Genomic DNA, 8,454 nt, shown 5'->3' with positions numbered 1-8,454 from the left:
TATGGTCTCCTCTGACACGACAAAAGAATTAAAAAATTAATTAAGGAATTACAGATAAACAGTTTTCCCTGTATAGCTTATCTCTCTCTCTCTCTCTCTCTCTCTCTCTCTCTCTCTCTCTCTCTCTGTGTCCTTGTTTATCTGTATATCTCTTGAACTGTTGAACTGTATTATTCTACGATTACAACAAATATTACCTTGACTCAGTCCATTCAAAGGGATACAATACATGAGGGAATTTCCTTAAAAACCTGTCAACTGGTTTTTGTTAAAATAATCCGTAAATTAAGTTTTGTGGTTGTCTGTCGACTGCTGTAGATTGCAGTTGCATGTAAAGAGAGAGAGAGAGAGAGAGAGAGAGAGAGAGAGAGAGAGAGAGAGAGAGAGAGAGGGGGCTTGATGAAAAATATAAGAATTATAACGTCAGTAATCGGTGGTCCATCATTATGTGCTCCATCATACATGGTCTGGTAGATGGCCTTGACCCCACCTGGGCGATTTACTTGATTAGAAATTGTATGGCTTTACAATTACCAGAGTCATCTCGCCGCAGTTACACTATTCATCGGATATTCATTGGAAATTTCTGCCTCACATCAAAACCGGATGTTCTTAGCAGGACTTGGTTGATCTCTTTTATCCTCCATCCTTCTCATATTCCTTCCATCCTTAAGCCTTTGTAATTACAAGCCAAACCGTTAGAAGTCATTCAACTCTTTCTACATGGGTTCTTTAAAGCACCATAATAGACGAGGCTGCATAGCGCAGTGGTTCTCAACCTGGGGGGCGTCAACAATTTCCAGGGGAGGCGCGAGCCCTTGGGAAAAATTAAAAACTCCCTAATTATATTCGTTATACTCTGAACGAGAGTCGCTAAGAAGCAGTATCAAGTATCTCACTAATTCTTTCCCAAAAGAATAAAAACACCTCTTCTCTTTCTCTTATTTTTTTCATTTGCTTTTAAAACTGGGAGGGAATTTTACTCATAGATGCAAGGGGGGCGTGGAGGGAAGGACCAACTCTTAGAGGGGGCGTGATAATAAAAAGGCCAAGAACTACTGGCATGGCGTGTAAATGGATTGTTGTTCGTGCCTCAACGTACTTAATTATCCGTTTGACAAACAAGGTAATTCAAGAGGCGCGAGATGGGAAATCTGATATATAATTATTGAACTGATAATCCAGTAATATCCTGAATAGTTTCATTCATTTTACAAGCCATTACCACAAACTAAAAAAAAAAAAAACCTTTTTGTAAAATAACAAAACTTACTCCATTTTGCAAGGTCTGCCTGTGATGATTTTACAATAACATTAACCTTGAGGCTACTAAGTATTAGTAGCCGTAACGGTAATGTTATTGTAAAATCATCACAGGCAGACCTTGCAAAATGGAGTAAGTTTTGTTAAATAACAAATAAGTTTTTTTTTTAGTTTTGTGGTAATGGATTAACAAAACAATGAAACTAATCAGAATATTATTGGATTATCAGTTCAATAATAGTAACAGTAAGAGATCAGCGTCAATAGAAATACGAAAAGTGATAATCACAAGTATTAGATGACTATTACTTTTCATATTTGGATTGACCCTGATCTCTTACTGTTACTATTATCAACATAAAAGTGTTCAGTATTGTTGCTTTAAGTGGTTAATCTCTGTTAACTCATTTCCTCACATGAAATGCCGCAAAATACCGGATTTCCTTTACGAAGGAAATTTACCAAGCGGAGTAAGTGGTAAGATAAAAAGACAAATTTTATTTCCAGTCAAATATTAGATCTCTAAAGATTAAAGCATTAATTGCCAGAAATAAAACCATTCTCACTTTTGCCGGCGAAGACAACAAATAAATAAACAAAAAAGGCCGTTGCATAATCTACATATGGAAAGCGTCAGTAAATTTTCATTTATGCAGAATAAGTATGCATTATAGTTTTTGATCATATAAGAAAGAGTATAAGTTCTAAGCCAGTGGTTCTTAACCCTTTTTGGCAGTGACCCAAAATCTTGTCCAAATTAAGAATGGCGACCCACCCCCTCATAAACATTTTCTTTTTTTATAATTATACAATTATGCTTATGAAAATGTGTTACCAAAACAAAATTACATGCAGATTTTTATTCATGCAAGTAGCACATCTGCATAAAAATGATCCATGATATTAATGACTTATGTGCTCTTAATATAATATTTTCTCAGATAATAATTATAATATAAGAGTATTGGGGTTAATAATAAGCCCATAAAGTTTTAACCCTTGGGGACCCATTGAAATGGTTTGGCGACCCAACTTGGGTCGCAACCCTGGGTTTAAGAACCACTGTTAAATCTAAGCTATATATACCACCATTTAAAAGCACTAACCCACATATCGATTTAATGAAGATAAAATTCTCAGTTAATGAACATCTACAAATAAAGGCCCCTTCATGCAAGGTAATGAGTATTGTTACAAACTTACTTTGTTTACGATGGCTTTGATATATATCTTGTGGTCATTCACAATCTTATGATCTATTCTTATCTTCATAGTTATTAAAATATTCACCGAGACGTGGTTGCTGAAAGAATAAGAGAACATTATATAACTAAACTGCTAACAGGGGAAAATTTCAGATTAAAAATAACGAAGAATAAGTACCATAAAAATAACATATTGATGACCAATAATACAAGCCAAAGGAAGGAAGGAATATATTTCAACATATTTCTATCTCCAAACGCTTTTATAACTGAGTAATCGTTCACTTCATTCACTTTAGTAAAGGAAGCTAAAATATAAAGTTGTAGCTGGGAAAAGTATTATAACCGCAGGCTGACAATATCTAAAAGAAAAGTAATGCAACCCCTTCCCCTCATTATTGCCTTATTAATCACGAGTTGGTTAAAAGCGCTAAAGAAACTATTTTCACTTTATATTCTTCATTTTCAGTAGCTGCATATAAGCAAGATAAAGGGAAATAAGCGACTGAGTCCAACAATCCGTACTCATACATAAAAACAGAAGACACATTCTTCGTGAGGAAACAGTGTTTTATTAAAAAAAAAGTTAAGCGAGTTGGAACAATAATGAGCCTAAAAATAAAAAGATAAAAAACATAAGGTAAGTTTCACACCACTATACCACAGAGCAACCTTGATTTCAGAAACCTAAATGTCTCACTTTGTTAGGCAAGCTTCTGGCTTCCGTAAAAAAATACTTACTTTTTCATGGTCTTTCTAAAGCTATTTTCCAGCCAGACGAGCCAGTCCACATAGTCTTGTTTGGCTGAAGAAAATCCCCTATACAAGTGAGGGGTCGAGTAACACTAAACGAGTGTTTATTTGCGATTGTTCATAATTTTTGTAGAAAATTTGTTTATTTTACATTAAGCTACTAGCCAATGACATGTATTTTAATTTGTGGTACGTGAATTCTAGGAAAAAGACTCGAGAATTGAAAAAGAAATTGCCATGAATATTAAACACTCTCAAACAACCGGTTTTCAAACAAGTCATACCTATTTTTGTTCCTCTAAAATCGTGCATTGCAGTTCTCTCTCTCTCTCTCTCTCTCTCTCTCTGTCTCTACTTGGCTAATTACAAACAAACACACACACATACATACATATATATATACAGTATATATATATATAGATATATGATATATATATATATATATATATATATATATATATATATATATATATATATATATATATATATATATTGATGAGCTACTTTGTCTCTCAGTCTTTACTCTCTCCCTCCTAGGGAGTGAACACCTCCAGCGCACTTGCCAGAAACCAGTGCTATCATTAACACTAACTGGTCTGCAAAATTTCAAGATTTTGGTTGAAAGGCTTATTTCCCTTAAGAGCGAAAGATGGGAGACATCTCTCTTGAGAATAACTTAATGCCTGGCAATAGCACGCGGGCCACAGGGAACCTTCTCGAATTTTATAGCTCAATTTTCCCTTCTTTTTTGATCCTTTTGAATTTCGTGGATCTCACTTTCTACTTTAATTTAAAAAAAAAATTGTATTTGTGGATGTTTATCCTTAATACTAGCATTTTCCTTTTAATCAATTAGTTTTTAAACAAATATTTTATTTATGACAGGTAACCATTACACGCTATTGCAGCTGCACCTTTGTGTAAATTGATAATAATAATTAGTTCACATTTACAATGCAATTTCTTTAGTCATGCGGGCAAACGTACAGATCTGCACTGAGAGAAAAGAATGGTCACGCAAGAAACAAGAAGGGTTTTACCGAAGTCATCTTTAAAAACTGAATCATTTATGGAATCTCCATGAAAGCAAAAAAATATTGCCACCCCTAAGATCCGTGAATTTGTTCTCGTTACAAAGTTTATGAGGTAGAATGCCAAGACCTTGGTAGAACCTACTGTACATCTTGTTATTTCTTTATGGTTTAATAAAATCTGAGAGATCTTTTGAGAGATCCATATTTCCTACATCTGAAAGATTAATGTATACAGACACACACTTTGTGTCCACACACGCACACATACACACAGTGTAACCCCTTGCGTCCATGTACACTGAATATCAGTTACTGAGTAGAGTTAGTGCTGTGCAGTGCCGCTTCGACCTACATGGCTCTTCGTTGGACGAGTCGGTAGAGCTGTGGCCTATCACTCGGTAGCCCCGAGTTCGAGTCTCCGGCCGGCTGATGAAGAGTTAGAGGAATTTATTTCTGGTGATAGAAATTCATTTCTCGCTATAACGTGGTTCGGATTCCACAATAAGCTGTAGGTCCCGTTGCTAAGTAACCAGTTGGTTCTTAGCCACGTAAAATAAGTCTAATCCTTCGGGCCAGCCCTAGGAGAGCTGTTAATCAGCTCAGCGGTCTGGTAAAACTAAGGTATGCTTAACTTAGCTTCGACCTACAGATACAGAATACTTAACAAACTTTCAAAACATTTTCATCCAGTGAACAATTCATTGGCCATAATAATTCTAATTTTCTGGATAAAATCCAAATGGTTATTGCGGAACAATGAACGCAACTCTTCTGTTATGCATCAGTATAGTGATTTCCAATTGTATTAAATGGTTATTTCCAATTGTATTAATGGTCATGTGTTATAATGGATAGCAGTCACGTGACAGCTGATGGAAATAAGGCCTCACTAGAACTTATCACTGCATAATTCGATTTTTACTCATAATCCATTAAATGATTAATTTTATTCATATCGATTCATAAGTAAAAAATGCGCCGAAGTTTCTTCGGCGCAATCGAGCTTCTGCACATCGTATAATCAAGGCCACCGAAAACAGATCTATCTTTCGGTAGTCTCAGTATAATGCTGTATGAGCCGCGGCCCATGAAACTTTAACCACGGCCCGGTGGTGGCATGGCCTATATCGCTGCTAGACGCACGATTATGGCTAACTTTAACCTTAAATAAAATAAAAAACTACTGAGGCTAGAGGGCTGCAATTTGGTATGACTGATGATTGGAGGGGTGGATGATCGACATACCAATTTGCAGCCTTCTAGCCTCAGTAGTTTTTAAGATCTGAGACAGACAGAAAAAGTGCGGACAGAAAAAAGTCCGAACGGTCAGACAAAGTCGGCACAACAGTTTTCTTCTCAGAAAACTAAAAAGGATATTACATCTCGAGTTCTCAGAGAAGGCACATTTATGGCAATTTACACGGTGTTTTGAGGACTTTTCAGATAAAAAAAGCTGCTAACTTGGTCGAAGCCAGTGACTTACATCTCGCTAATCACGTTGTCATTTAGCAAAATCATGATAAGATTATAGTTCGTCTTTCTGATTAGAGGATGGTTATGAGGAGGTTCTCATTCCTTGACAAGTTTTCCCGGAAGGGACACGGTAGACTGTAAGAAGGGATTTATTACTTGAGAAGTCTTCCTATAAGGAGGTAAATCCGTATGGGGATTCATCCTTAGGTAAATCTTTCCAAAAGGAAGGAAAATGATATTATGAGAAGGAGCTCTTCAGTTGATAAATCTTTCCAAAAGGAAGGAAAATTATATTATGGGAAAGAGTCCTCTAATTGATAAATCTTTCCAAAAGGAAGGAAAATGATATTATGAGGAGTTCTTCAATTAGTAAATCTTTCCAAAAGGGAGGAAAATTATATTACGAGGAGGAGTTCTTCAATAGATAAATCCTTCCAAAAAAGAAGGAAAATGATATCATGAGTTCTTCAATTCATAGATCTTTCCAAAAGGGAGGAAAATTATATTGTGGGAGGGGGTCCTTTAATTGATAAATTTTTCCAAAAGGAAGGCAAAAGGGAGGAAAATTATATTATGAGGAGGAGTTCTTCAGTAGACAAATACTTCCAAAAAGGAAGGAAATGATATTATGAGGAGTTCTCTAACTGATAAACCTTTCCATAAAGAAGGTAAATGACTAAAGAGGAAAGAGCTCTTCTCTTCACAGTCCCTTCTAGAGGGAAGACAAAAACTTTAAAGTAATTAAGGTTTTTTGTTACTGGATCAATTTAGACGGGTTCCACACAGACTTTACGCAAAGGATGGTTTTGTCCTCTCTGGAAGGCACGTTCCGTTTAATTGGACCTCATTTATGAAGCTATAACTTTGGCCTTCTATCAAGAACTATTACGAAGGGCTTTGGGATTTCATCATCGGATGTTGTAATCGATTAAGATGGCCGAAAATTTTTTTTTTATCTGCTGGTCTATCCTAGTGATTCGTTTAAATTACTAAAAGAGCTATTCTTTTGATAACTTTACCTGAAAAATGTTTCCTCTTTCCTTTCTACATCTACCGATTAATTTAAGAGACATAAAGGTCCAGGAATTTTTTTTGTCTCAACGTCGAATGAGATATTGCTAGTTATCGTTTCAGACAGCCCAGGAATTGGTAATGGAGAAATAATGGAATCATTGGAATTAAAACGGAAATATACATCAGGCAAAATATCAGGGACAATAACTTTTGTTCTACCTGCATGGTGGGAAATCCTTCAATAGCCTTAGTATTTTAACATTCCTGTGTTTAAAGACGAATGTCTCGCTTGGTCCTCTAAATTCTTTATTTTCCCACTTTACATTCATCTTTTTTGTATTTTGGGTTACAGTAGAGCATTCGGTTATACACGCTTTCAGTAATATTTTAAAAAAGTATAAGTGGAAAGGTTAAAAGCCACAGTCATCTAGATATGAGAACAAGCCTTGCTGAAGAAAGTTTTGCAACGCAGTGAAGAAGAATTATTGTGAATGTTACATGTATTTAGAAGTTAGTAAGGAGACCGAGAAACTTATAGATTAGCTGAGGAAAAAGAGAACTATCGTGGTCTCAGTAACAAAGGAAACTCGAAATCACCAAAGACAGTGAAGAATAGCTTAACGTATATTGAAGGATGTCCTTGCTTCAGCCATTTATTGGAAGAATGCATATACGTAGCGAATTACTGATCATTGTTGCAAGAGGAAAGTAAATTTTGAAATACTTAGTTTACATAAATCGTGAATGTGTTTTATGGAAAAAACTCATATGCAAAACAAATATTTCAAGAAAATCCACAGAGCAATTCGATACACACACACACACACACACACACACATTGACACACACACACACATATATATATATATATATATATATATATATATATATATATATATATATATATATATATATATATATATATATAATTTGTAATGTGTGTATCAATATAATGCACATATGCACATTTTTTAGTTTTCTGTAAAAGAAACTATTGTATTGGCTTTGTCTGTCCGTCCGCACTTTTTCTATCCGCACTTCATCTGTACACCCTCAATTGGTTTTGATTTTATTTAAGGTTAAAGTTAGCCATCATCGTGCTTCTGGCAACGATATAGGATAGGATACCACCGGGCCATGGTAAAAGTTTCATGGGCCGCGGCCTCATACAGCATTGTACCGAGACCACCTAGAGATAGATCTATTTTCGGTGGCCTTGATTATACGCTGTAGCGGTTTCACAGAACACTTGATTGCGCCGAAGAAACTCCGGGGCATTTTTCACTTGTTTTATATTGTACATGTTCTAGTAGAAAGAGACCTTAACACGCTAAGTCAGGACTCTAAATTCACTAAGTATAAAATCTAACACCATAAACTAGGCACCATGCTAACAATTCAGGACAAAATGTTTCGTAATAACGTAATCCATCTGTTTCCCCTCGTGCCGTTAATTAATCTGAAAATCTTTCTTTTATGATCACAGAGAGATGCTAAATTGATTTCCTGGTTCACAGTGGGAAAGCAGGAGTGAAATATTCTGAATAATTATTACTAACGTTGTAATGGGTTTCGAAAGCTGAGGAAATATGATTCGAGTGGACAAAGAAATTATTTGCAGATTTGTGATTTATCTTGATAAGATGATCCCTTCCTTGTTCTCGAAAGAACGTGCTATTGTTTGCTGATGATGCCTCCTGTTTTTCCAGAAG

General features: G+C 35.5%; 1 long non-coding RNA gene across 1 annotated transcript in view; it reads right to left on the bottom strand.

The window, feature by feature from the left end:
- LOC136835223 (uncharacterized) overlaps positions 1-2,570 on the bottom strand; it is a 137,149-nt gene extending 134,579 nt beyond the window's left edge. The window contains exon 1 of the long non-coding RNA XR_010852060.1: positions 2,467-2,570. This is a non-coding gene — a long non-coding RNA (uncharacterized lncRNA). The remainder of the gene's footprint in view (positions 1-2,466) is intronic.
- Between the last annotated feature and the right edge of the window lie 5,884 nt (positions 2,571-8,454).

The sequence above is a fragment of the Macrobrachium rosenbergii genome, chromosome 55 (assembly GCF_040412425.1).
Source record: "Macrobrachium rosenbergii isolate ZJJX-2024 chromosome 55, ASM4041242v1, whole genome shotgun sequence".
Taxonomy (NCBI): Eukaryota; Metazoa; Arthropoda; class Malacostraca; order Decapoda; family Palaemonidae; genus Macrobrachium; species Macrobrachium rosenbergii.
The sequence above is the reverse complement of the archived record's forward strand: the minus strand, read 5'-3'. Positions and strand labels throughout refer to the sequence as shown.